Genomic DNA, 27844 nt, shown 5'->3' with positions numbered 1-27844 from the left:
ATGGTAGCCTCGATACCCAGGCTTTCATTTCGTCTGCGCGAAAGATGAAAGCCTGGAAAAAGCCGTGGGCTGAACCAGTCTAAAAGTGGGAGTCAACCCTTCCGGGTGGGCGTCGCTCTAAATGATGTGACGTAGCGCTGCACTAGGGGGGAGAGGAGGAGCCGGGGGTGACGGACAGATCGATGAGATCCAATCAGGGTGCGCGCATTTCTGAGGCGCGACCCTCCCATCTAGGCCAGAAATGTCTCTGCTTAGGTCAGGCTAGTGATATGGTGACATCACGATATCATCCCCTCCCCTAACCCCTTCCCAATTATCATGGGGGATTATTATTAACAGCTGTGGCTTCAGTTCAGGTGGATCACCACCCATCACCACCCACCAGGCAAACCAGGCATGTATTCTTAATTAACTTGTTGGCATGTCCACATAAAAATGTCATTTTAACAATGTTGTACACCTTTTTGAAAATCATCTTTCTCCTAGTATAATCATATACCTGATAATCATGTTTTAGCGGATGAAAAAATCATGGCACTCCACCTTTTAGCCATTATTCTGATGTCACAAGAATCCTAATGGAGACGAGGGGTGCGGGTTGGGGATGTCAAGAAAGACTTCATTCACAACAATCCATGTCTCTTCTTCTTCACAATCACTTGGTGGTGCTCATCCAATCAATTCATCCTATGAATTTACACCTTCAGTGGTTAATGTGTGGTTGAATCAGGAAATATGTTAAATGTGGAAAGCTAGCAGTTTTCTGTGATGTACGCTTTGGCTGACACACGCTGACACACCCGCGCTGCCGCGCATGCTCATTACCGTGTGGGTCTTAATGGCCCCAGGGTGAATGATAATGCTAATCTGTTAGCGCCTTCCTAGAGCTATAGGCCTGCTGCAGGTAGGTACTGCCACAGCTGCTGTGATTACAGTTGCAGTGCTAAGCACCTTACAGTATCAGAGATCTATCCTTACGCACGCACGCGCACACACACACACACACACACACACACACACACACACACACACACACACACACACACACACACACACACACACACACACACACACTGTCTGGCCGTCTGTCCCATCAGTGCATATATGCACACACGAAGCTAAGCCTGAAGCTAAACAGACACCTGGATGTATAGAGACTCTTCATCATACCATTAAGCTATTTATTCTGGCATCACAGACAGTATAGATACTAGGGCTAATTCCTTCAGTGTTCACTGTTGCACTGAATCATTCCATATATTCCTTTCCTATTTGATTCTTACCTTTGTCTACTCTTCACAATGACCTTTTGTAATGTAATCACTCCTGTTAACATCGTGATGGTCGATAGATTACTTAGGCCTACGTGTCTTTGTGTGTCTGTGTGTGTGTGTGTGTGTGTGTGTGCGTGCATGCATGTGTGTGAGAGAGATGGGGTGCATGTGCATTATCTGTATCAAAAAATCACACCCGTGTGAAATGAGGGGCGCTCTTATCATCGTACATCATCATGCATCATCTCATACTGGCCATTTAGAATGCCTGGCTGTTGCCTGTTAAAATAAGAAAAAGGCTGCACACTCGTAGTCACGATGCTGTATATTTATTGACAAGAATCCAACGTTTCGACCTAGTAGGTCTTCTTCAAGGAATGATTTTGTCTGGCTGTTGCCTGTTGCCAGAAATTTACGTCGTATTTGGCGGACATTTGACCTAATTTCTCCTTTTATTGTCAATGGCAAATATTGAGAAGTGTGGGGTCAAAAGCTACAAAATCACACCGGTGTGAAGTGAGGGGCGCTCTTATCATCATGACGTAAAATAGACACCATGAGGATTCGCCTCACAGCTAGAAGGTCCAGGGTTCGATTCCCGCTGTGGGCGCTGGGGGCGTGTTCTCTCCTCTGCGTCATCAGTACCCATAAGGGCCTTTCTGCCTGGAGTTTGCATGTTCTCTCCGTGTCCCCTATAGGGTAGGTACCCTCACAAAAACTACCTCCCCTGGCCCTGGCCAGCCGGGGCGCCTGATAGAGGGGAAAGGAACTGGTCGGAATAATGTGTTCCTTCCACGTGCTACGTCCGGCCGGGGAAACTCTCAGGTCAGGTCAGGTGAAAAGAAGCAGCTTGGACTCCTCATGCATAGAACGAAGCATGAGGTCAGTCTGACACTATGCCTATATTTACTCAGACATGATATGATATAAAACTCTCCATTCATTGTCAATGGGAATTTAATGTTTGTGTAGAACGAAAATCTACACTAATATCTGAATATAGGAGAGGCTAATCTCATGCATCTCATTCTTAATTATTTTTCTGCCAGCTACATATTCGTACACTCCCGCTATATGGGACGTTATCTGCTAGCTACGTATATATTCGTATATTTTGTTTCTCTATATTCCATCACTTCTATTTTTACTTCCTCAGTTACTCCTATCTTCATTTGTCGACCCCCCACCCCCCTCCCCATCATTCCATCCATCATTCACACTTTCCTTCCCTCTATCTCTCTTTAGGCTCCTCCCTCACCACCCTCATTTCCTTCCCATCACTCACGGTTCTGGAGGTGAGCATGGGGGGATTGTCGTTGATGCCGGAGACCATTATGATGGCTGTAGCCGTGTTGGAGAGACCAAAGTTCAGGTTGCCCCCCCATGTCCATCGCCTGCACGATAAGGTGGGTGTACTGGGACACTTTCTGTGGGAGAGAAGGAGAACAGAGGAAGATCCATCAGCAGCAAAAAACAGCAGGCCTGGCTGATACCCACCCGACCAGTCTACAGCCATGAACCTGAATAGGCAGAGCAACCATGTTGGACAGAAATTGGGCCTCTCCCTTTCACACAGGTGTTACCAATGATTCTAATCAAGGCTCTCTTCCATTCTGGTCAAACAGAGTCAGGGTGCTGACATTGTGCATGTTGGCTTACTCTGCTACACCAGTGATCTACACTCACTTTACAGAGTCTACACTGCTGAACAGTGTGAAACACTCATGGTTCCTTGAGGGGGTATGAGTGGAACCACATTTTACGGGCCCATTTGGTTCCATTTGTTATGGGGGTCATTGAATTGAAAAAGGTCAGAGAACCACTGTGCTACACTAAATGGAACAGAGCCTTCATTAGTATCATTGGTAAGTGGTAACAATGTGCATATATAGATACCATTCAACAGGGTTGGGGAAAATCACACTTGTGTGAAGTGAGCGGTGGCTTTCATCATGATGAAGTCATCAAAGTTCTGTAAAAAGTCCATAGACTTGGCTGCCACTACATCATAGTGTACTGTGACACCCACTACGTCATAGGGGGCACACACAAGCACCGCTCAACAGGACTCACAGGAGCTTGTGTGGGAGCTCTCCGTGGTGCTGTTGTCAACACATACCAGCTTGTGTAGGAGCTCTCCATGGTGCTGTTGTCAACACATACCAGCTTGTGTAGGAGCTCTCCGTGGTGCTGTTGTCAACACATAGGCCCTCATTTATCATCCGTGCATACGCCAAAATATGGGTGCACGCCAAAATTACCGAATTTTTTGGCATTTACCATTTCCGCCAAAGCTTGAAATTGAACTTGAGTAGGACAAAAAGTCACGTCTGGTCGGGAGCTGTCGTATACTGGCTGTTTTTCTGTCGTACACAAGTGGAGCAGCATTGTCTGAACTGCTGACACGCTGTCACAGGCATCTAAGCATATGTTTTCAATCCTAAAATGTTAATATAAAACTATGTATATACATGTAAAAAAAAAGAAAAAGAGAGATTTCCAACTTTACAAGTAATTAAATTTGCGAAATTAAAAACAATATAACATGTTTACAATGTATTAGTTTGTGCTTAATCTAACAGTGCTTTACTGGCCTTGTTATGCGAGCGCACTTGTGAGATGATTTGGGAGCGCATGTGGCATGACATCAGATGCCTATATCACTGTACTGTCTGAGTGATATTATAAAAAAAGGCATAAATGCACTGCACGCCTTTATTTCCAAGTGACAATGACAAGCATATACAGCTTGCCTATTTGCAATTGTAGCAGGCTATAGGCGTAGGGGGCTTAATCATTCACCATTTAAATAAGTGCTTTGACAGTTCAGATAAAAGTGAGATAATTTTAGGGGGTCGGGAGGACGGGACCGCGGCGTGCGTCGCCAACACATACCAGCACACATGCAGGCGGCAAGCCTTCATCCATATGTTTATGATTCGTTCATCAATGATCAAATCACTACAACGTTGATTATGACTGCCTTGACGACATGATAGCCTATCTCTCATGCAGGCATCACTGACACTCACCCACAGGACTTATCACAGCAGTGCGCAGTCTCACGCCTTCGCCGTGCACTGCGCACGAATGGGTAAAATTAATATAGGCCAGCCTACAAACGTATTCCATTCATGGCGATGCGATGTCGATGTGTCATGTAGGTGCGTGCGTGCGTGCATGACAGCAAGGCAAGCGAGGTGAGAGGGAAACAGACAGGGTAGGCCTACAACTTTATTTAATTTATGCAGGTGTTCGTTCTTTATTTATTTAACAACACACCAGTTAGTTGGGCAGGGCTTGCAAGTTGCGTGTGCGTGCGTCTGTGTGTGTGTATGAGAGAGGGGGGTGAGGTGGGCAGCAAGGCACGGGAGAACCTTTTTTTTTTTTCCTGTAACCAGGGTTTCCAGGACGTATTGCATGTGTTCATGTCACAAAAACGAGGGCGAGGCTTGATTTCATAGGGCGTGCCAGATAGATTTCAGCCGTCACATTTATTAACGTCAGAACGAAATTAAGGAAGGATCAGCTGTTTGCGATCACTTTATAAATGCCGTGGCGACGTGGGTGTACTACGAAACCTGCACTCGAATCTGTGGCAGATTTTACACTCAATTGATAAATTAGGGCCATACCAGCTAGTGTAGGAGCTCTCCGTGCCGCTGGTGTCTACAACACAACTTGTGTAGGAGTTGTCTGTGGTCCTGGAGTCTAATAAAGTGCCATTGTTGTTGGTGACGTAAATAATCTATGTTTCAAAGTTATATACTGTATAGGAAACTTAAAATATTTATAAAATATTTATATTTATAGTCTATTTGCCAGCCCATAGAGCCCCATTGTGAACCCGGACATGTTGAGTACACCAAGGTTTTATGTTAGAAATGTTGAGTATGCGTCCCCAGCATTTAGAAACTGCCGGATGCTAACTTGCATAATTATGTTGAGCAATTTTCATAATTGGCATAATATGTGACCATACCATTAACAACCTATAGAAGGCAAAAAAAGGTTTTCATGATGCTGAATCTATTCCAAGCATTAGTTTTGCAAAAAAACACGAAAAAACACGAAAAATTGCCATAGCACTAGCCCAAATGTGCTGACATCATCAAATTTGTGATGACGGCTTTAGTAGGTGACCGGATCTGAGCACTGAACAGTAAAGCTTTCCTCAGTTACTATGAAAAGCCTGTTGACGTAAAGTTAGCCTGAGCTAACGTGTTAGGTTTCTGGTCTAGAGGGGCGGGTCGCGGCTGAGATTTGCGCACGCCCTGATTGGATCTCATCGATCTGTCCGTCACCCCCGGCCCCTCCTCTCCCCCCTAGTGCAGCGCTACGTCACATCATTTGGAGCGACGCCCACCCGGAAGGGTTGACTCCCACTTTTAGACCAGAGCGGCCAATGCGTTCCTCCAGGCTTTCAATTTTTGCACCAACAAAAATGAAAGCCTGGTACCGAGGCTAACGTAAAGTTAGTTTTGTTGCAAACGCCACAAGACATTTCAATGAAGGCGCAGGGAACCTTTTCCGACAGTCAGGCACATTGTGGGAAGAGATCTAGCGTGAAAAGGTCTTCACTGAAAATTCCATTTTGATTGATTGAAGTATTTATTAACACTATGCAGTACATTTCAAGCACAACTCAATACAAAAACTGTTAACCATAAAGCATTGCATTTGTTTACAAGGGGGTCCAACATTTTCAATTCATCATAACATTTGGAGATGTACAAATATAGCCTGCTGCTTCCAAGCTCTTGTACATAAGTGTCCCAATGCATGCCTCCTTATTCAGTGCAATGTGTTGAGACAACCCAGACGTGTGTTGACTTAAGTAAGTAATTTAAGAGAGTGAAACAGCTCTCCTGACACATTTGATATCCTACACTCATAAGCAGCTCAGTAACTCTTGTTGCCTGTTCCCAACACACAAGCCTGTTACGGTGAGATGTGACGAATAGGATGGACGATGTTTTTTGATGGACGACATTGGACGTATATCTGGATGGGTACATGTCACTATTGTACGGTACATGGTACATCCATCTCTATCTCTCTCTCTCTGCTTTAATCCCCCGAGTCTGGATATAGCTTTGATCAATCCCAACAGAACATACAGATGACAGACAAAGCTTCACTCTTCATTAGGCTTATCAGGACAAAGCACATTTGTAGAGCAGGAGGACATCTTCAAACCTCTCATATACAGACTTACAGCTGCTTGAGCCTCTGTCACTGCAGCCCTCTGTCTGTCTCTACACGTTCCATCCACGGGATATTATTGCTCTCTAGGCTAGGATGGCAATTGGGAATGGAAGGGAAAGTGGAGCCATTGACACTGGAACAGAAAGTGAAAGATCCCAGAAGGCTGCAGCTCCAGCCAACTTAGCCAAGATATAGACGGATTGAAGCACAGTGCTAACATTCTCCTCTCTCTCTCTCTCTCTCTCTCTCTCTCTCTCTCTCTCTCTCTCTCTCTCTCTCTCAGTTTACCAGTGAGGTTCCAGAGAACAGGGTGGACGTGGCAGTGGCTAACCTGACTGTGATCGATGCCGACCAGCCTCACTCGCCCAACTGTAAGGCCGTCTACCGGATCATCAGTGGAGACCCCGCCGGACACTTCACCATCCGCACAGACCCCGTCTCCAATGACGGCATTCAGGTCATCGTGGTGAAGGTATGTGCAGTGTTAAATTGACACCGTAAAATCTGCACACCAAGTAGTTGTCTTTAAAATTATTTCCAATCTTCAAAGGTAATGACATTTTGAGCAGCAACGCTCTACATCGGAATCGAATCCACCACCTGTCTTTTTTTATAATCATTCTTAAAAGTAAAATGCCAACCAATGAGCATGTAACACGCCTCTCATCCCATAAATGTTAATGTTGTATTGCACACACACAATGTGGTGTCATATCGCCATGTGGTATCAGATGGGCGTTTTGCCATCAGGATGGTTATTAACGTCAATAGTCCAGGGAGGCCGCTGAGGACAGATTGTGGTCATTTGCCTCTGAAAAAAAATCCTTTATGTCCAAATGAAGGATTGGAGACCTGTGTCCTTCACAGCCAACACACAAGCGTGCAGACTTGCAACACAATAGCTGTTGAACCCATTGTAGGAAATTGGGTATTGATTTCTCATTTACAATGCAGTGTTTTTTTATGTAGCCATAATGTACTGTGGTAAAATGGCTGCAACAACACAGTTGCTCTGGTAGAGTTAAACTCTGACACACTGTCTAATGCTTCATACCCATTTACACTTTTAGTTTCATTACTTATTTCATAGATTTGTGTCTCCACCAGTCCGAAGGCATGGCAGAGACTATGTTTTGCACAGTGTGTATCCGTGTGTCTGTCTGTGACCAGCAGATCTTTGCTAAACACATTTTTGACAATACTCCGTATACAGTCGTAAAAAGGTATGCATAACAACTTAGACACTTTATAACTAAGTTAAGGTATGTGCTGTTCCACTGTTTTTATAATGCATATTAGTTGTCATACATGATTATAAACAAAGTTTAAAGTTAAGTATAATTTATTATAAGCACATTATAATGCATAATAAATGTGATTATAATGCATTGTAGACCCGACCTTTAAAGTGTTACCAATATTGTTCTGCTGTTCACTTTTCTCATGGTGCTTGGTGTCATAGTATCATCAACCAGACTGCGATCTAGCAAGCAACCAAGGTAGCTGACTGAGGATTTAGCAGGAAAGGTCTGACCACCAAGAATTCTGCGTGAGGCCAGACTTGTTCCGAAACGGGTCATAGCACCGGCCACTACGAAGGGTTAATCCACCCATGGTCAAAAGAAGTCGTATTTTACTCCTAGGCTGTATACTTGCATAATGTTACGATGCGGTATAGCCCGCCTCGTGTCACCTCGGGTGACAAGGTGAGTTAACAAGGTGGAACTATCTGAGGATCTGAGGCTGTACATCGTCTTGAATGCTTTAAATGTACACTATATACTGTTTATAGACATACACATTACTGTACTGTACAGTATGTGTACACCTGCCTAGTTTCAAATAGTTGTTGTTTGCCAGTTATCTATATTTTACATGCAGGTAAAATCAAAGTATATCTATAAGAACAGGTATGTCTGTCTGTCTGTCTGTCTGTCTATGTCTGTCTGCAAGCAATGTACTTAGAATTTATAGCAAGTCCTTCATGTAAATAATTAATTATTGCCCATGAACCTGACGATCCTGGGGTATTCTTCCTGTGTTCAAGGATCCTGCAAATTATGTGATTCTCATACTGTAAAAAAAAAAAGAAGACAATAACACCTCTCTAATTCCCACAGCGCCCAGAGCACAGAACACTGGAATGTTGCTTCTCTTCATTATCTCTAGACTGCCTTTTATAATCGTTTCCTCTCCACTCGCTCCCTGATGTAAAATTCAGCATGCAGGCAGCTGGGCAGCTGTAAGCTTCCGTAGTGACCCCATGGGAAGTTATCAGGAAATCATAAAATAAGAGACAGGACTCCCAAGGGAACAGTGACTGTCTCAGAGAATAAACAAAAAAGGCTTTAACTCTCTCTGGGGACCAGGAGCTGGAATGGCTACCAACACTAATCGGCTTCATATCAAACAACCTGGGATAGGCAGACGAGAAGTCACTGGAAGGCGCTCTGCGTTGGTATTTTTACTGTGAGTGTTTACCAGGGCCTCTGTTGCTGCTGGCAGAGATACATCACTGCATCGCACTGACATCTACGTTTGTTGCAATCTCCCACCAGGGACCCCGGCTCTTCTTGGCTGAGGTCTCAACCAGAACATGTCACACATTTACACTCTGGGGAGGGTCCTCACTGGTAATAGCATCGCCACACAAACAAGTGTTCACGTAAACACACAAACATCATCCGCCTCGGCTCAAATGACTCATTAAGATATGTAAATCACAGATTATGACGAACACATGAGGATGACAGCTCAAGTAAAGATGAGGGGACGAGTGAGCAGAATAGGGAGGAGCGAGTAGTGAGCGTATACCTCAAGGAGAACAGGGATAAGTCAGAGCCAGTTGCAACAAATTTGATAGGGTGATGGCACATTTGTTTGCTCGTAGCAATGCGCAACAGGTTGAGGCCATTATGTTATTGAACTCTCATCCCTCATCCGCATCCCTCCCTCAGGGTGTGTGTGTGTGTGTGTGTGTGTGTGTGTGTGTGTGTGTGTGTGTGTGTGTGTGTGTGTGTGTGTGTGTGTGTGTGTGTGTGTGTGTGTGTGTGTGTGTGTGTGTGTGTGTGTGTGTGTGTGTGTGTGTGTGCGTGCGTGCGTCCCCTGTGCTCTGAATAGTTGTTGTTTATCAGTGATTCTTGAGCTTGGAGCAGCTTGTTGATTGGCTGCCTGAGGATACACCACAGGGTCACTACTCATGGGCTATAGCGTATACATAACATTACACAACACTAAACAACAGTACACCTCGCCACACTTCACACAACACTAAACAACAGTACACCTCGCCACACTTCACACAACACTAAACAACAGTACACCTCGCCACACTTCACACAACACTAAACAACAGTATTCACCTCGCCACGCCTCGCCGCTGCACAACAGCACACAAACTACACAAAAGTACACAACATGGGTGCAGAAGGAGGAGAGGACACTGGAGTAGCACAGACATTTTAAGCCTTTTATTGGGTGCTAGTATACAAAAACGACTAACGTTTCGACCTATGAGGTCTGACTCTGACTCTGATGACTCTGATGTCATCAGAGTCTGACTCTGACTCTAATGACTCTGAGTCTCACTCTGACTTTGATGAAGACTACATAGGTCGAAACATTAGTCGTTTTTGTATACTAGCACCTAATAAAAGGCTTAAAATGTCCGTGCTGCTCTAGTGTCCTGAGGACACTAGAGCCAGGGACGGATTAACCCCCCGAGGGCCCCTGGGCCGGTAATTTTTGCAGGGCCCCCATAGTGCGCATGCGCACAAATTTTGGTGTTTTCCGTGTTTTTATCATCTTTTTGATCTAAATTTAACAAAATCAATGGCCAATGAAGGGCCCCAGGAGCCCTTTTCAGGGTGTCAAACCTAGTACCTTATGGTCCAATTTCCCTGAAGGGCCCCTGAGAGCCAAGGGCCCCTGGGCCACGGCCCCACTGGCCCAATGGCTAATTTGTCCCTGACTATCAACACAGACATTTTCTGGAGTCTATTAGGCCAGCGCACTGAACAGTCAGATTTGAGATTTGAACAGTCAGAATGTTCAAATGTGTTTATGTCCCCCACAGTGGAATAATACAATATTCTTGTATATTTTTGTAAATATTGTATTTTTATATACAATGTTTTGGGGCAAAAAAACATATTTTTTTTTATTATTTTTTTGCTCAGTCGACTATTAGTCGACTAACAGCAAATGTATTCATCTATCAGTCGACTATACAAATCCTTAGTCGGGGACAGCCCTAGTCTCCTCTCATCCTTCTGCATTACGTGTCCTTGTTCCTGTGATGCACCGGACCGGCCGTTCCAGGCTTGAGGCACGTTGATAGACTCCCGTTGTTACACAACATGGGTGTTTGTGGTAAAATACCTGCATGCTTACCTCTGTGGAGTCTAGAGGTTTGAATACAACCTGGTGCATCCGATGTGGCCGAGTGTCTATTAAGGTTATTGTAGTTATCTAAAACTAAAACTAAAGTTAAAAAACATTTTCTGAACTAAATAAATACTAGAAAAGGAAAAGAAAAACCACTAACTGAAACTGTATTGTGTGTCTGTAACTGAAATGACAGACAAAATTCCCTTAGTTTTTGTTTTTGTTCATTTATTTATAAGCTTAATCTTAAACTAACACTAAGCGTTGTCACCAATATAAAAACTCTGCATGATATATCGAACATGTACCTTCATCAGAGTGGAGAATATAAGTATAAATCAAGTTGAGCAAAGCCACTCTTCTCTGCCCCTCTCTCTAACAGACACAGTTAACGATCGCTTGTTAAGTGCCTGCCAGACAGACAATCAGATGAAATGAAGGCAGGTGTAGAGTAGAGTGTAGACTAGTGAACTGAACATGTTCTCTTTATATCAAGTACTTCATTCATACCAGCCCCTTATGAAACTACTTCTCCCCAAATCCAAATGGATTTCATTTTCCATCCTGAATGGCAGTAACTAGCATACAATGAGAACTGAGAAGATCTCCACAAAGGTTTACTCATCAAAACTGATTATAAAACTGTAACCATCAAAGCATGCACTCAACATATAATGGTTATGTGACCATGGCATGTGCATAATATAAAATCTTATACGTTTTATCTGATATTGATTAATATGGGGGGTGGGTTCAATTAATCGATTATTAATCGGCAGAGCTGTCGGCTATTCGATTTGGCTGATGGTCACTCTGTGGCATCCCTACAAGTTACAACAAGTGAGTAAGTGACTATCTCTCTTCTATAGGCTACTGGTGTGTGGCGTCTCTTGCGTGATATGAAGTGGAACGGTGCCAGTAGCCCGTGCACATTATAGGGACAAAGGTGTGTGTGTGTGTGTGTGTGTGTGTGTGTGTGTGTGTGTGTGTGTGTGTGTGTGTGTGTGTGTGTGTGTGTGTGTAGTGAAGGGGGAGGGGCCGCATCGCGACTTGTTTCTGTTCAGAGAGAGAGAGAGAGAGAGAGAGAGAGAGAGCCCACAGATGTGTGGGCATGGGGAAATCATGGAATGGTTTGAACTAAGAAAATGTAAAAATAAGGCATTTTCCCACATTCCAGTTTTCTGACTTTTTATTTCACAACATGTTCCCCAATTTCCACTGAGATTATGGGGTGAATGAATGTGGCCAGACCCATCTTCTCTTTCTGTCATATAGTGACATTGTCCTGCATCAGATCATGTCCAAATCAGGTTCTCCAATCTCCAGTAGCCTCTTCAGTTTTTTGAAGATTTTTTGAGTGGTGCAACCACTCCCTTACGGAGCTATGTGTGTGGCTGGCTGGGTCTGAGCACTATGTGTGTGGCTTGCTGGCTGGCTGGGTCTGAGCACTTTGTGTGTGGCTGGCTGGCTGGCTGGGTCTGAGCACTATGTGTGTGGCTTGCTGGCTGGCTGGCTGGGTCTGAGCATAGATAGATAGATAGATAGATAGATAGATATTATAGCAGTGACTGACTGAGACATCGAGCGTGCGTCCGCAACTGGTTGTGGCCCCCATCAAGTGACCTTTTGACCAATGCGGCCCTCGCCCCAAGTTGAGTTCGACACCCCTGGTATAAAGGAAAGGGAACTCCTAGTTATTGCCTTGTCTGTAGAACTGAGGGTTTACACGCAGTGCAAAATTATTCAACGGAGCCCACAGTGTGCGAGTGTTCTCTTTTAGTTTTCAGATTATATGTGATGTTCGCTTAACACCTGCCCTACTGTGGGTGTGCAGATGTGCATGTCTTACCTCCCTTTAAGTAAAACATTTAAAAATATACATTCTACAACAGTACACATATAAGCACCTTCGGATGCTTCCTTACACACGCCGTCCACTGATAACACTATAAGGCATCACAACATACATATGAGCTCCTTTCATCATTTATCGTAAAAGCAACACACATGAGCCCTGAGTCGATAATCATCAAACTTATGTAAAAATGTCTGAGCATCACCTACAAGCAGTGTATTTCATTGAGCAGCTACCCCCCCCCCATCTCTCTCACTCCCCCTCTCCCTATAGATGCACGTGCACACACACACACACACACACACACACACACACACACACACACACACACACACACACACACACACACACACACACATGGAAGTGAACACGGCAGTGTCAATACAAGAGCCTATGAAAAGCCTGGCCTGCACCACTCAACGCAGGGGTGGTAATTACAGGTGTGGAGAGTTGAAATGGTGGGCGGCGGTTTTGGGGGTTGATTTGTTGGAGGAGGAGGCAAAGGTTTAGAGAAGTTTAAAGATAAGAGGTTTAATCTGTGGATGATTTAGAGGAGGTTACATCTGGTATTATAATGAACTAGAGGTTTGGGACACCTGCGTCGCACCGCCGATCGGACCAATAATGTCTGAGTCGGTGTCTTTGTCTAAGTCCCTACTATACCTGTCTGTCCGTGTCCCTTTTGTGCCCATATTATGGAGATCTCTGTATCTGTCCATTTACCTGTGTCCCTTTTTAGCCCATATATGGGCATAAACTGTATATCCGAACTTCCAGTGTTTTGTTTACAGAAGAACTGAACATAACAACCTGGGTCTTACTGTGTCTCATCCCTCTCATTACCTCTAGCCGGTGGACTTTGAGATGAACCGTGCCTTCATGCTGACGGTGGTGGTATCCAACCAGGCCCACCTGGCCAGCGGCATCCAGTCCTCGCTCCAGTCCACAGCGGGAGTCACCATCTCCGTCCAGGACGTTAACGAGCCACCTTACTTCCCCACCAACCCCAAGCACATCCGCTTTGAGGAGGGTGTCCCTGCTGGCACCAGCCTGACAACGTTCTCTGCCTCCGACCCCGACAGGCTGCAGATGCCACAGACCATCAGTACACAATCAAGCTTTTTCCTCTCTACACCAAATCACTTTGTGTCACATTGTGAGCTTGTTGATCTGCTATTTTCGGTGAATGCTCACTGCAGAATAGTGATACTACAGTAGTTCATGTGGTTAAACAATGTCATTTCATCTTCTTCTTTCAACATATTGTTGTCCAGCTGGATATTTCCTCCTGTACACACTACACAGAGATGTCTAATTGAAGTGCACGGCTTGTGAATTATCCTTCCTGCATAATTATGCAAATTAAGCAGGTAGAAAGGCTTGGCCAAGTTCCACCTCTGCAGTTTGAGGTCAGGGGGCAGGGATGAGGCTACAGTATATCTTGACATTGCTCATCTCTCAAAGGCTGCAAAGATTATGAGCCAGTCTAGGACTCTGAGTAGCAAGGTTAAGAGGGTTAATAAGGAGCACTAAATTCTGGGTTAAAAACACACACACACACACACACACACACACACACACACACACACACACACACACACACACACACACACACACACACACACACACACACACACACCACACACCGCACGCACACACCGCACGCACGCACGCACGCACGCACGCACGCACGCACGCACGCACGCACGCACGCACATACACATGCACTTACACACACACAGCAGGCCACAGCCCAAAGGCATGACACAGCATTCTGTCTACCTTCAGCGTTCTGTCTTTATGCTAAAGCTCTATGGATTTTAAATGTAAACCAACTTTTAAATGACCAGCTGCCCTTCAACCGTGTTGACAACATAATTGAAAATCCACCTGCAGTATTGTCAGTAGTGCACTGTACATCAACCTTTTTGCGTGTGTCATGTCAAAGTATAGTTTATCTTTGTGATCTTGTGTATCTTTGTAGGGGTGCTTCTCAGGTGTATTCCATTACATCACACATTGAACACCATGTGATAAGACTTAAATGCATTCCATCAAACCACCAGCTCTACTCAGTGCATAGTGCATGGCATGGTGTTGTACATCGTGCCACTCTTGTTCTTGCCTTTCTCTCAAGAGCACGATGTTACTCTTTCTTTATTCTTTCTTTTCTTCGCTTCACTAATTCTTTGCTCAGAAGGGTTAGAACATTGAACACCGGAGCTAGGGAAAAATATATAAAAACAAATACATCTTAGCCAAGTATTGATCTTTCCTCCTCATTACAGAGTAGCGATGCAGGTGGACCCCTACGTATATGCAGAGTAGACACCGACGCAGAATCACTGAGTAAAGTGATTCTGGCAAGGGAAAGAAACATAAGATAGGGATGCTTCTCTCCAACATAATAATCACCAACAGAAAAGGATACATTAACAATGTGTATCTCTTCCATTTTAAAACCTTGTCAGAGGATACAGCTTTGAAACTTCAGGACGAGTCTTATATGTGGATACACACGTGCGCACGCATGCACGCAAGCACGCAGTTTGTCTTTAAGAGACAGCCCAGATTGTTATCCATTATCTTGTGTGTGATTTATACCTATAATCTGATGAAGTATCAGGATACAGTTGATACCAACTCTGTTGATAACAACTGTGCGTGCCGTGATGGAGCCAGACAGAAACCTGGGTCTGCGTATGTGACATTAATAATACCTTATACTTACACTCAATGCTCAAACTCCACCAGCCACTTTCCTCCCCATGTTCTCTGAGGAGAATAATGTGTAAAAACATTTAACAGCTAATTTCACAGTAGTTACAGTAGGGGTACATTATTGTGAAAGTGTGAGAGAGACATCAACTTCCAGCAAGCCAGCAACAGACGGGTCTGTGTGTGGAGGGAGGGCGAGAGTGTGTGTGTGCGTGCACGTGCGTGTAACCTACTGTAAGCTTCTCTCTGTGAATACAGAAACAATGAATTCACCTGAATGGTGCTAATAGTTGCTACTGCTACTTTCGTTAGGGATCTTCAGCAATACAAATGCAATGCATGTACACAGTGCATCACCCAAAGTCTCCAAACACTTTGAGTGAGCAAATCTCCGGGCAGATATGGACTAGTGGTTATGATTCACCAGGAGCCTGGATGGCTTGCTTCAAGCAGGGAGGCATTGGATCCCCTTTAGAAATCATTTTGTACACTCTAAACACAAGGCTGCTGAGCTGTAGGGTGAGGTTCCTGCCCACCACCGTAGAGTCTGTAGATTTTTCTCAACAGTGCCTCAGGCTTGGCCAGAAGCCAAGCCTTATCTTTCCACAGACCTGATAACAGCAAGCATGCCAGGGAGGCAATTTATGTAACTTTTTGCCCTGTTCATCAAAACGTTAGATGATTATTTGAATGAGGAATGGGAAGATGCTTTTGCTTGTGAGACAACATTTAGCTTGTGTGAATCAAATTAGTTTGGGTTCTTTGCATAATGACAAAATGGTAGATATCTGTATGTAAAATGGATGGTGGAGTAACAATAAGTGATGAAGATTTAAGTTGTGAAAGTGGAAAGCAAAGTGAAACAGACCTGATTGTTGTGACGGTAGAGACGAGTGCAGGTGGTTGTTTGAACCCCACAGGTGCTCATCAGACCTGGGGGATTGGTGTGGACGGGGGTGGCAGGGTGGGGGAGGGGGACGAAGGAGGGCAGAGTGAAGTATCGTGCATCATCTGTCAGATGCGGGTGCATGCTTTTGGTTAGACATACCATTGGTCCGATATCTCAAACCCTCACCCTAACCCTAACTTCCCACGGGGCAGCACACCTAAACCTAACCTTAACCCTCTCCCAACACTTAACGCACGCACCCCTCACCAACCTTAATCCAGTCGGACCAATGCTATGTCTAACCAAAGTATGCCTCCCGTCAGATGCTGCACGTTCAGGTCCACATAGGATTGGAGACACTTGCATAAATGATTACCCACAACACTGTACGTGAGCTTCAGACATGCATTTTTCATCCTCAGGGTCATGGTTTTGAAAAAATAAATGTCGTACATTCACCCCACGTCCCCACACGCTCACGTCGACTCCCAAATGAGACAAACTTCAGTATAGACCTTTGCTTGAGGAGACATTTGAAATAAGGTGATAGAAGGAATAGAACAACTTTCACACCACAGTGTACGTTAATTTAGTTTATTCACACGGGGTAAACAAGAAGTGTTTACCTTTCCAACTAACAGAAAGCACTTCATTAAAAGTCTTGGCCACTGACTGCCAGTCGCCCCACAGCGGTGTTGCTAATGGTGGGTATTTGTAAACAACAACAATGCTGCAGCTGCCTTCCAAAAACCTTGTTCTAATGGTCCGAGTAGCCCTACTGTTTAATTGAAAGCCACCTGAAAAGACTGAACCTGAATGAATCAAAACAGATTAAGAGGAAGCCATTGAAGAAAAGTCTTGGATCTGCTTTTAGAACCTTTCTGACATGCCCTTAACCTGCCTGAGTTTTTCTTAGGAAAAATATAAGAAAAAGGAGGATAATTAATAGTTATACTCTGGATCGTCTCTTAAATTAAATATAATTAGTGGTGGGTCAATATGTGCTTAATTGACTTCACATACGTTTTATTAAATCTGCATTGAGCACTGTTTGGGAGACTTAATTAAAATGCAATGGTGGACCTAGAGGCCTGGGTCTGCGAACAGACCTTTGGGCCTTCTGCCTTTTCATCCTCATCAGAGGGCTCTAATTAAATACATATGTATTTAAATGTCACATTTGTATGCTTTATTTCAGCTCAGTGTAGAGAGACAGGAAACCAAGGGCAGAGAGAGACCAGACAGGGGTTGGATTCAAACGGGGTGCTTGCACTCACTAGGTGGATAATGGTCTGCGCATTGAGGCATCTAAGCTCTAGTCATATCCTAGCCTGAGCTAACGTGTTAGGTTTCTGGTCTAGAGGGGCGGGTCGCGGCTGAGATTTGCGCACGCCCTGATTGGATCTCATCGATCTGTCCGTCACCCCCGGCCCCTCCTCTCCCCCCTAGTGCAGCGCTACGTCACATCATTTGGAGCGACACCCACCCGGAAGGGTTGACTCCCACTTTTAGACCAGAGCGGCCAATGCGTTCCTCCAGGCTTTCAATTTTTGCACCAACAAAAATGAAAGCCTGGTACCGGGGCTAGTCATATCCAGATGATCAGATATATCCACATACTGATATGTTTGGTGACATCTAAAGTCAGTAAATGGAATGGGTGGAAACATGTATCGTTTTTGCCATTTGAAGTGTACAGTAAACACTGCTAAACACTAATAATAAGATGGGATACATACATATCCAGATGAGATTACATTACTGTGCTTCAACCAGTGACAGTCTCCCCTCGTTCCTCTTTTGTCTCTTTGCTTCCTTTTCACACTTTTATCCCTCACCCCTCTGTGCTAGACATGCTCCAGGCTGGCCACTCATTTCACAGTCTGACAGTCAGTCAGGGCTCATCTCACCTCAGGAGTGCAGGGATATCACCTCTATGTTTCCCTTTCCTGTACTGCGCTACACCTCTAGGAACTCAACCACTGCCTGTTGGGAAAATCCCTCTCCCCTCTCTGCAGGGGAGAGGAGATTACTGCACCCTCCACATCGGCACCCATCTCCTCACAAACACACCCACCCCTATATGGTGCAAATGCAGGTTATGTGTATGTATGTATGTAAGAGTTGAAAATATCATGTAACAAAACTTCGTGTCCCCCTGGCTGACTTACACTAAATTAAACCAGATAGATGTGGAAACGTTGTAGCGTGCAGGCCAAAGTGTCATCGGCATACGGCTGATGTAGCATGTTCATAAGTACAATTGCCGCCGCCAGGGTTGCAGGCGATGAACCCAGACATGCAAAGGAAATGAGAAAAAGAGTAAAATGGGAGACGAGGATGAGGAAGTGTGTGAAAACAATACATGAGGGGTGAGGCGGCACATGTAAAGATCACATGATGAGGAGAGAGGCGGTAGACTGGGTCAGAGAGATAGATGGAATCAGAAGAGCAGAGCAGATAGAGTACTGCTGGAGAAGTGAGATTAGACATCACTCAGGCTTATGTCTCTTGTCCCTATTGGACAATATAGAGTGCCATGGACATTTTGCTACAACACAACTTCTTCCACCAACACCTAGATTCCACGCACACATGCACACACAGGCACACGCACACACATTGTTGCTGTAGGGCTGAGGTAAGTCAACTTCAATGCATTATACAGGGGGAGTGGAAATTGACTGTAAGAGAAGAAGCTAGTAAATTATAAATCATATAGAGTTCAGTGTGGCTGGGTTTGTGTGCGTGCGCGACATGTATCTGCAATGTGAGGCACAAAGCACACAGAACATTTATGTTGTGTTAGTAACTTCTCTATTGATGTCCCTATGCACACAGGTATTCAAAGATGAACGACCCTGCAGACTGGTTGGCCATCAACAGAACCAATGGTCAGATCGTTACCACAGCAACCCTGGACCTTGTAAAAAAACAATATATATAGACCGATTCACAGAGGGGTGCCCTGGGCGCGGCCATTACTGAGGTGTAATCCATGGAGCAGGTGCTCCGTAGGCCAGGTTTAGCTAATCAGTGCTGTTGCGCTTAATGGTACACTTCAGTAATGGCTGCACCCAGGAAACCCTCTGTGAATCGGTCTATATGAAGCCACCTTCCTGCATGGCCACAGAAAATGGTAAGAAGCCTCTTTCTACATGTTTCTTACAGTGTTCCATTTATCTGGAAAATAGGAAAGGCCTACAGGAATGCTTCTTCTTATCCTTCTCATTTCCATAGAACTTTTATCCTTTCATCTCTGTATGAAACCGCAGTTCATTAATCAGTGCCAAAACTACTCTGATCTTTGTGTGTTTCTAGAACCATGGTTTAGAGAGAAGTACAGCTGGCTTAGAGCTGGCAACCATGAATTAATGCGGATCCTTAGCTTAGCCGAGCACAAACTCAGTTCATTCTCAGGTTTTCTTCAGCAAGAAGCTACTGGAGTGTTTACTGGTGTGTTTCCATCAAGTTGGGATGGTTATGAACCACCACTGACTGTGTGTGTGTGTGTGTGTGTGTGTGTGTGTGTGTGTGTGTGTGTGTGTGTGTGTGTGTGTGTGTGTGTGTGTGTGTGTGTGTGTGTGTGTGTGTGTGTGTGTGTGAGCTGACCTGTTCTGACATTCCATATGTTGATCCTTCCCCATTCGTCCTTCCTCTTCGATGTCTCCCTTTTGACTGATACCTGTCCAGTCAAACTCTAGACGGGCCCGCCTCAAAGTTATTAGTGCAGCCACGCCCGGCAGCCGGTGAAAACTAGAGTTCTCAACAGGCCCGGAAATTAAGGCCCGGCCCTACCTGGGCCCTCATCAAACCCTGTAAACTCAAGATTGCAAATTACCCGTGGCTACAAACCCTATGTACAATGCAACAGTTTCATGTTTTTACAACTTGATACATTGATTTTTGTATTGTCCCTGTTAAATAAACGTATACATAATAAAAAACACTGCCCCGCTGGCACCCTTAGATCTCCATATATGGAGCTGACATTCCATACAGTATGTTGATCTGACCTAATCAAACCCTGTACACTCAAAACACACTCCATACATTTATTCCATATGTTGATCTGACCCCCCATGCTAAAGTGCCAGCGCTCGCCCAACAGTCTGCGGTCACCTAGGCGGATGCGTGCACGCGACCTTGCCTGGCGTCTTACTGGTAGTAGCCTATATAGCCTATCACCCATTCTTGAGATAAGGGACAAAACTTTTTTCAAATCAGATTTTTTTTTTTTTAAGATACATTCAAATCAAATGGATGTATTTGTAGACACATGTCTCAACTACCAATCTTGAGAAGGAACAGGTTTTTCGCTTAACATTTCTTTCTAAAATGGGACATTTATGAGTCCTCAGTTATCTTATAATGGCTTTCAGTAATGAAGTTAAGTAATACAATTCTTTTAATATTGTTTTGTTCCAATATCACACTATTATGAAATAATTTCTCAAATCCGTCATTTCAACCTTTATTTTCAATATTATAACATGAAAACCATGTAAAAAAAGTTGGGTACCATACCAAGTGGCTATGGACAAACTAGGGAGTCTATGGCCAAACTAGGGGTCAAACCCCTTGGGCTAAATTCGGCCATATCCACTTGGCCAAATGAGCTGAACTCATTTTGTGATGACGGCTATGGCCGTTTTCAGCCCAAGGAGTGTTCTTCGTGCATAGCTAATGCTTGGAATGCATTCAGAATCATGAAAACTCCCTAGTTTGACATGTCACATGCTACTTAAAGCATAATGAACATTTTGCCTTATATAGGTTGTTGATGGTACCCCAACTTTCAGCAGCTGTCAAATGTTCCCCTAGGGTGGTTGAATATAAAGCAATGTGGGATATGTTAGTAGACACCCTTCCAAACACATTGGTGAAGAAAATTATTGATAAGGAATTTATTACCAGATTGTATTAAAACCCTATCAGTGCCGGAAGTGCTTCAAAATAGGAGCTCTGGGTGGCCGGGGTTGTCTCAGCGCTTTTACTCTGAAAGCCATGACCCGGAAACAATCTACTAAAAAAAGTTAACTTTACATTGCTAGCTTACATTGCGATCATTTTAATTTATACAATATATGATCCAAAAACTTTGCGGGAGAGACGGATGAGGAGCAGAAATGAAGCGCCAGCATATCGATCCGTTCATAACCACGGAGAGCGACCTAGATTAGGAGATACGAGTCATTCTTTCCGCCGCGCTAACATGTAAGTCAACGGCAAGCTAATATGAGCCCAGAGCGTAGCATACGGCAGCCGAAAGGCGAACGGGCCAAAAAAATATATAGGAAAAATTCTGAATATTCTTATCTCACCCCGTATCATTGAGGATGCGCTAGGACGTCCAGCGACGTCTAAGGTACAGCTCGGTTTTAATCCTAAGACGCCTAGGGACGTCTTACATACAGAAACTGTTTTAATGTCAACCAGATGCTCCAGTCTCTGCAACCGGATGTGATGGTCAATGGTGTCAAAGGCAGCACTGGGGTCTAACAAAACAAGTACAGAGAGAAGTCCTTTGTCTGATGCAGTTGGGATGCAATCATGTGAGAGGGTATTGTTGTAAGAATTAAAGGGTGGTATGAGTGACTGAGAGGGTTCAGGGGCGGGGCAGATGACATTCTGGTAAGGTAATATAAGAAGAAGCATTATTATCATGTTCCTGCACCATCTGTTTTACACCTACATCCTTTTTTATTTGTTATTTTATTTCAAGCACTCCTATGTTGTTGTGGTTGTTTTGTCTTCAAATAATATAAGTCCAGCTTCTCAAGAAGTCCCTTTTCAAATTGCTCAGCTGCTATCAACAAGAGAAACTTGTAGTACAAATCCTTTTGAGGAATTTACACAGACATAATTATTTATTTAACTGGTTAAACCCACATAATTCTCCTATCAGCTGTAGCAACCTGCTTCTGTCCCCCATGTCCCCCATGCATGACTGAGATGAACAAACTGGGAGAGTAGAGCTATTCAAGTCAGTGCGTGTGCGCGTGCGTGGGTTTGTGTGTGACTTTGTGTGTATTATGTTATGTCTGCATGTATGAATAAGTCTTACTGTCTTCCTGTATGTGATTTTATTTGATTTATCTCAGGCACATGGTTGGGTAGTGTCTTGGGGTAGTTCCCCTATAACCATTTGGTGTGATGTGGAAATTATTCTTAATTGGGGGCAGCCAAGGGTTGCCAACCACTGACACACGCTCAATAAACAGCTCTCTCACACTGCTCACAACTCATTAATTCCGAGTCTCTTCTTTTTTTCAGAGCTATGCTTCAACCCCCCCACCCCCCGTTGTTCCTTAGTCCGAAATGCTGTTACCAATGCTGTTTATCTGTCTGATCAATGCAAATAGCTTTGAGATTTGTTTGTGTGACCATGTTCATGGGCACGGAAGAGTGAACTCTCTCAGAAGCCTCAGGAAACAGCAGACAGATGGGCCTTTGTGTACAAACACATCCTCTTGGGGCCTCGCATCGTCTGTCGAAAACACACCTAGACCTGTTTTACTGTGTTACAGTCATCATTACTGAAACTCTGTGCATCTCTGGGTGTTTGGATGTGCTGTGCATGTATTGCTGACAGGGTGGGAAGGGCTTGCCATGAGGGGTAAAAGGTGGGAAAGTTTCCTCTGGCATCTTTCTTCCATCCCTCTCATTTGACAAATACAAAATCTCAGCTTCCATCTGGAGCAGAACCTCTCTTTAACTACAGGGCTGTAGTGGAAGAGAGGCTCTGTATACATGTGGACAAGGCACCTATTCTCTTCCTGCTCTCATTCATGCTTCCAGGCTCTCCTGCAGCCAGCGGGACGGGCACTCTGCAGATATACCTGATAGATATTAATGACAACCCCCCGGCGCTGGTACCCAAGGAGGCTCAGATCTGTGAGCGGGTGAACAGGAATGCCAACGGGGTCAACATCACGGCCGTCGACGCTGGACCCTTCGTCTTCGAGCTGCCCAGCTTCCCCTCCAGCGCTCGGCGTAACTGGATCATAACCCGGATCAACGGTGAAGAGAGGACGTAGGCAGAGGATCATATATACAGTATATGGCTGTACTAGTACCAGATACTCATACCAGAACAGATGACCATTGTTTGAATAAATGTGTCTTTTTCTTTTTTTTTTAAGATATTTTTTTGCGGCTTACGCCTTTTATTGATTTTTGAAGGGACAGACAGTAGGCTGACAGGAAACGGGAGAGAGATGGGGGGATGACATGCAGTAAAGGCCGTGTCGGGTCCGGGAGTCGAACCCGCGGCACACTGCGACTGGATTACCAGTCCGGTGCCCAGACCGTTACGCTACGGCCTGGGCCGAATAAATGTGTCTTATGTGTTATTTTCATCAGTAGCAACTCCTCTATCTCTCTCTCTCTCTCTTCCTGTCTCTCTCTCTCTCTCTCTCTCTCTCTCTCTCTAATGTCAGAGTTGCCAGTGATTTTGTTTGATTGGCATCTCTCCCAAGCAGTGTGTTGGGACGTCATAAAACATTCAGCAGGTTGTAACATAAACAGTACAGTCAGTGGTTTGTATTATAAATGAATGCCTCGTGGTTGAAATCCTCTCCTGCATCTGTTGACATACAAGTCTTTGTGTGTTAGGGTAAATATCTGCTATATGTCTTGGAAACATATTATGCTGCTGGGTATTGTTATTCCCATGTGTTGCAGGACTCATGCACTTTTCAGATTTGAGATTCATGTACAACCGCACCTGCAGCTGTACTGCTTTCCAGCTGAATTTTAAACTTGATGGTGTGTGTGTGTGTCTGTGTGTGTGTGTGTGCGCACGTATGCATATGTATGCGTGCGCGCACGCGCGCGTGTGTGTGTGTGTGCTCGCACGTATGCGTGTGTGTGCGCATGTATGCCTGCGTGCCTGTGTTGAGGGGTGGTAGCCCAGTATGAAGGTGTTTTGTAGCAGTGTGGACCACCTGGTTGAAGTTAAACATGAGGGCTGTGTTGGTTTCTGTTCGTGGTGTGGATGAAGCGCAGAGAAAAGGAGAGGCAGACGAAGCAGCTTCACATCGATCCTGAGGACGACGTCCGAGATAACATCCTGAAATACGACGAGGAGGGAGGAGGCGAGGAGGACCAGGTGAGTGCACTGACATGATGGAACACCTGGGTACACACTCCTCATTGGAACACCTGGGTACACACTCCTCATTGGAACACCTGGGTACACACTCCTCATTGGAACACCTGGGTACACACTCCTCATTGGAACACCTGGGTACACACTCCTCTTTGGAACACCTGGGTACACACTCCTCTTTGGAACACCTGGTAGAATTTACAATTTAGTATTTAGTACCAGAAAGATGCCCTGAAGGTGAGAAGCATTGCGCTGAAACATTTTTTGGTTTGTTTTTTACGGGTCGGGTAGGGTGTAAAATGTGTGCCAATTAGTAAGGCCAGGCGGGGCTCCAGTCAGACTTTGTATGGACAGTCAGGTATCAGTCAAAAGGGAGACATCGAAGAGGAAGGATCAACATATGGAATGTCAGCTCCATATATGGAGATCTAAGGATTTGAGGTCAGATGTAGAGTTGCTGGCCGGCTCCATCTGTGCTTCTGCTGACATTTAACTTGCATACTGTGGTATGAGACCGTATGACCTGGGTGTGTGATTACTGACTATTTTGATTTGGTGGTGTTGGATGCACATTCTATGGCCTCATCCATAGGACTCAATTTCTGCTGAAATGTTTCTACAATACCGTCCTTCACCCAGTGGCTGGTGTCCTTCTCTTGCCAGGAGGAAAAAAAGAGGTGAAGGGTGCCAACACCATGGACGACTGAGTCTGCCTGGTCTACAGAGGCAGTGTAAATATAATTACCAAACCGCACAATTCAAACTTTAAAGGGGGAGAGAAACCTTGTGATGATATAATTAACTACCTCAGGCACTAGCCTATAATAATTTATATTTCAAGTGAAATATCACTGTACCTTTCAGATTTTTGGTACCTGAAATCCCAACTTGGTTCCTGAATCCCGACTGTGACAATCTCACATCTGTACTTTACCATCACGTATCTTATTAATTTTGTTTTTTTAATCATCTTACATGAATTGTCCCCCAAGCAAAGATCTGTTGATCTGGAATACAATTTGACAGGTAAATGAAACGGATTGGGTACTAGAATCTGGAATGGTGATTGGTTATGAATAGCCAATAAACAGGGATATTTAATCACTTCCCCACATGCTGAACCCCACTCTTGAAAATGCTCCCACTTGCTCCAAACATTATTGTTCAACAAGTCATTGACACAACAATTATGTGACTGCAATGAACTCGTATTTTCACCATACTGTGCATGAAAACGACAAATTGAGGGATAGTGGTTGGGCATGTAAACTGGAGGCTGAGGTGGTTGCTGAGGCAATAACCAATAACGTTAGCTGGAGGTGCAAATAAATTGTATCTGAAAAGATCACATTATATAGTGATTAGCAAGCGGAATGTTTTGCTATTTCTGAAGATGGAAACTTCTAAATAGCTTTCCAGTCTGTTTGCAGATTTGGAAGGAAACCACTGAACCACTGCACTTGTTTTATCTTTGAGATGTTTTTTGTTCCAAAAAATAAATAAAAATGGCATCCTTTCACTTTGCCTGTTTGACATGGCCCATGAAAGAAAGTGATGAAACAAAGATGTACCTGTACTCAACACAATGTTTTTAAAACTAAAGAAAACAACACAACCAGGTGCTCACAAGAGACTTAGAGATTATTAAATGGTGCGGATAAGACATGAAAATAAATAAATAGGGCACTCAATTATAAATGGAGGAATACGCCTCTATGCACCGTTGGCATATGCCAACATGCTTCAACCACAACAGGTATTCATCAGGGTGAAAGTTAAACATGTAGGCATTTGCCTTGGTTTAATAAAGGTTTTTTCCTCCTTTTACAATTGAGTGCCCAGATCCACTGTTTCTGAGCGGTGCCAAACCGTGTGTGTATGTCTGTCTGTAGTACGATCCATTGACCCCTCAGCTGATTGTGGTCGCATTCTGGTCACACTGTTGAGCAGCCTGTGCCGCTCAGTTTACACACGTGTGATTTTTATTTTATTTTCACGTTTTAAAGTCTGATTCAAGTCTGATTCAATTTGAATGTAATCAGTCTTCCTCTACTCTTCCAAGTTTTTGTTTATTTTTGGCCAATATAAAGAAAATAGCATTTATTAAGAAATTTAGACCCACCTGAACACCGTTTGCAATCAGTTCTGTTAACCGACGGATGGAAATTGGGTTACCTATACTATTGGTCAAAGAAGGAGAAGATAGATGGATAGATAGATAAACAGATATGATGATAGCATAGTTATATGCATTTCAGGGTTTTGGGGGGATTTGACCTGGCTAAAAGATTTTACCCGTGCTGCATGCATGGTCGCCCCCTTATATTTTTGTCATGCCCACCCTAGTGGGGCAGGCTAGAACCGGCCCTGTTCCAAATGCCTTACAGTACCTATATATGTAAATTTCACAATGAAGGTTCAAGCTAAAATATGTTTCATTTTAACGCACAATTTCCATATTATGCTTGTGTGGTTAGCTATAATAATACCATAATAATACAGTCAGTGAATAATCTAGTAAAACATCTGCCAAATGGCAATAGCAATATTGCTCCTACTATGTGCATGACTTGTTAGTCCATTGTTTTTACCAGTAGTTCTTCAAGTTGAAAGCTGGATCTCTAGTCTACTTTATTGTCCGTGCAGATTGTCCCCAGAGGAGGGCACTGTAGCACCACTTCAGACATTGTATTAAAATTAATTCACATTCTGATATTCACTCTGGTATTGACAGCTGGTATGTATTATGAGTGATGTGTGCTGCGTATAGTATAAAAGACCCACATAAATGTACCCCCCATACAGAATATGCATGCACACTATATGTATGCTTGCACACACTCCCACCATCTATCTCTCTCATTCAGTACCTCTTTTCCCCCCATACTAGACACGAAGCTAAAGAGTCTGGGTCTGAACACAAACCTCTGCAGCTGAATACTCAACTTCCTGACAGACAGTCGTCAGGTGCATGGGTACAATGACCCTCAGCACAGGAGCCTCTCAGGGCTGCGTTAACTTCTGAGCCCCCTTCTCTAATCCCTGTTCAGCTCCAACAAAGTGATCAAGTTTGCAGACGACACAACAGTCATAGCCTTAATGGAGTGGAGAATCTGACACAATGGCAGAGTTCAAATTCTTGGGGGTGCACATCACTGAGGATCTCACCTGGACAGTACAGTTGGAGCGGGTGGTGAAGAAAGCACAACAACGCCTCTACTTCCTGAGAAGACTCAAGAAAGCTGGCATGGGCCCCAAAGTCCTAAAAACTTTCTACAGAGGCACCACAGAGAGCATCGTGAATGGCTGCTTCACGGCCTGGTATGGCAGTTGCACCGACCTCAACCACAAAGCAATGCAGAGAGTTGTGCGTTCGCACAACTCTCTGCATTGCTTTGTGG

The 27844-nt window shown here is 44.3% G+C and overlaps 1 pseudogene across 1 annotated transcript in view; it reads left to right on the top strand.

Moving 5' to 3' along the window:
* LOC310862120 (cadherin-4-like) overlaps nucleotides 1–27560 on the top strand; it is a 45514-nt pseudogene extending 17954 nt beyond the window's left edge. Inside the window, exons 5-11 of the transcript in view lie at nucleotides 6678–6954; nucleotides 13573–13828; nucleotides 19168–19256; nucleotides 23063–23366; nucleotides 24341–24443; nucleotides 25083–25120; nucleotides 27494–27560. The product of the transcript in view is annotated as a cadherin-4-like (transcript). The remainder of the gene's footprint in view (nucleotides 1–6677; nucleotides 6955–13572; nucleotides 13829–19167; nucleotides 19257–23062; nucleotides 23367–24340; nucleotides 24444–25082; nucleotides 25121–27493) is intronic.
* Nucleotides 27561–27844: the final 284 nt, after the last annotated feature.

This window comes from Protomyctophum parallelum (assembly GCF_964188405.1).
Source record: "Protomyctophum parallelum genome assembly, chromosome: 7".
Lineage (NCBI taxonomy): Eukaryota > Metazoa > Chordata > Actinopteri > Myctophiformes > Myctophidae > Protomyctophum > Protomyctophum parallelum.
Note: the sequence above shows the minus strand (reverse complement) of the source record. Positions and strands in the feature narration are given on the sequence as shown.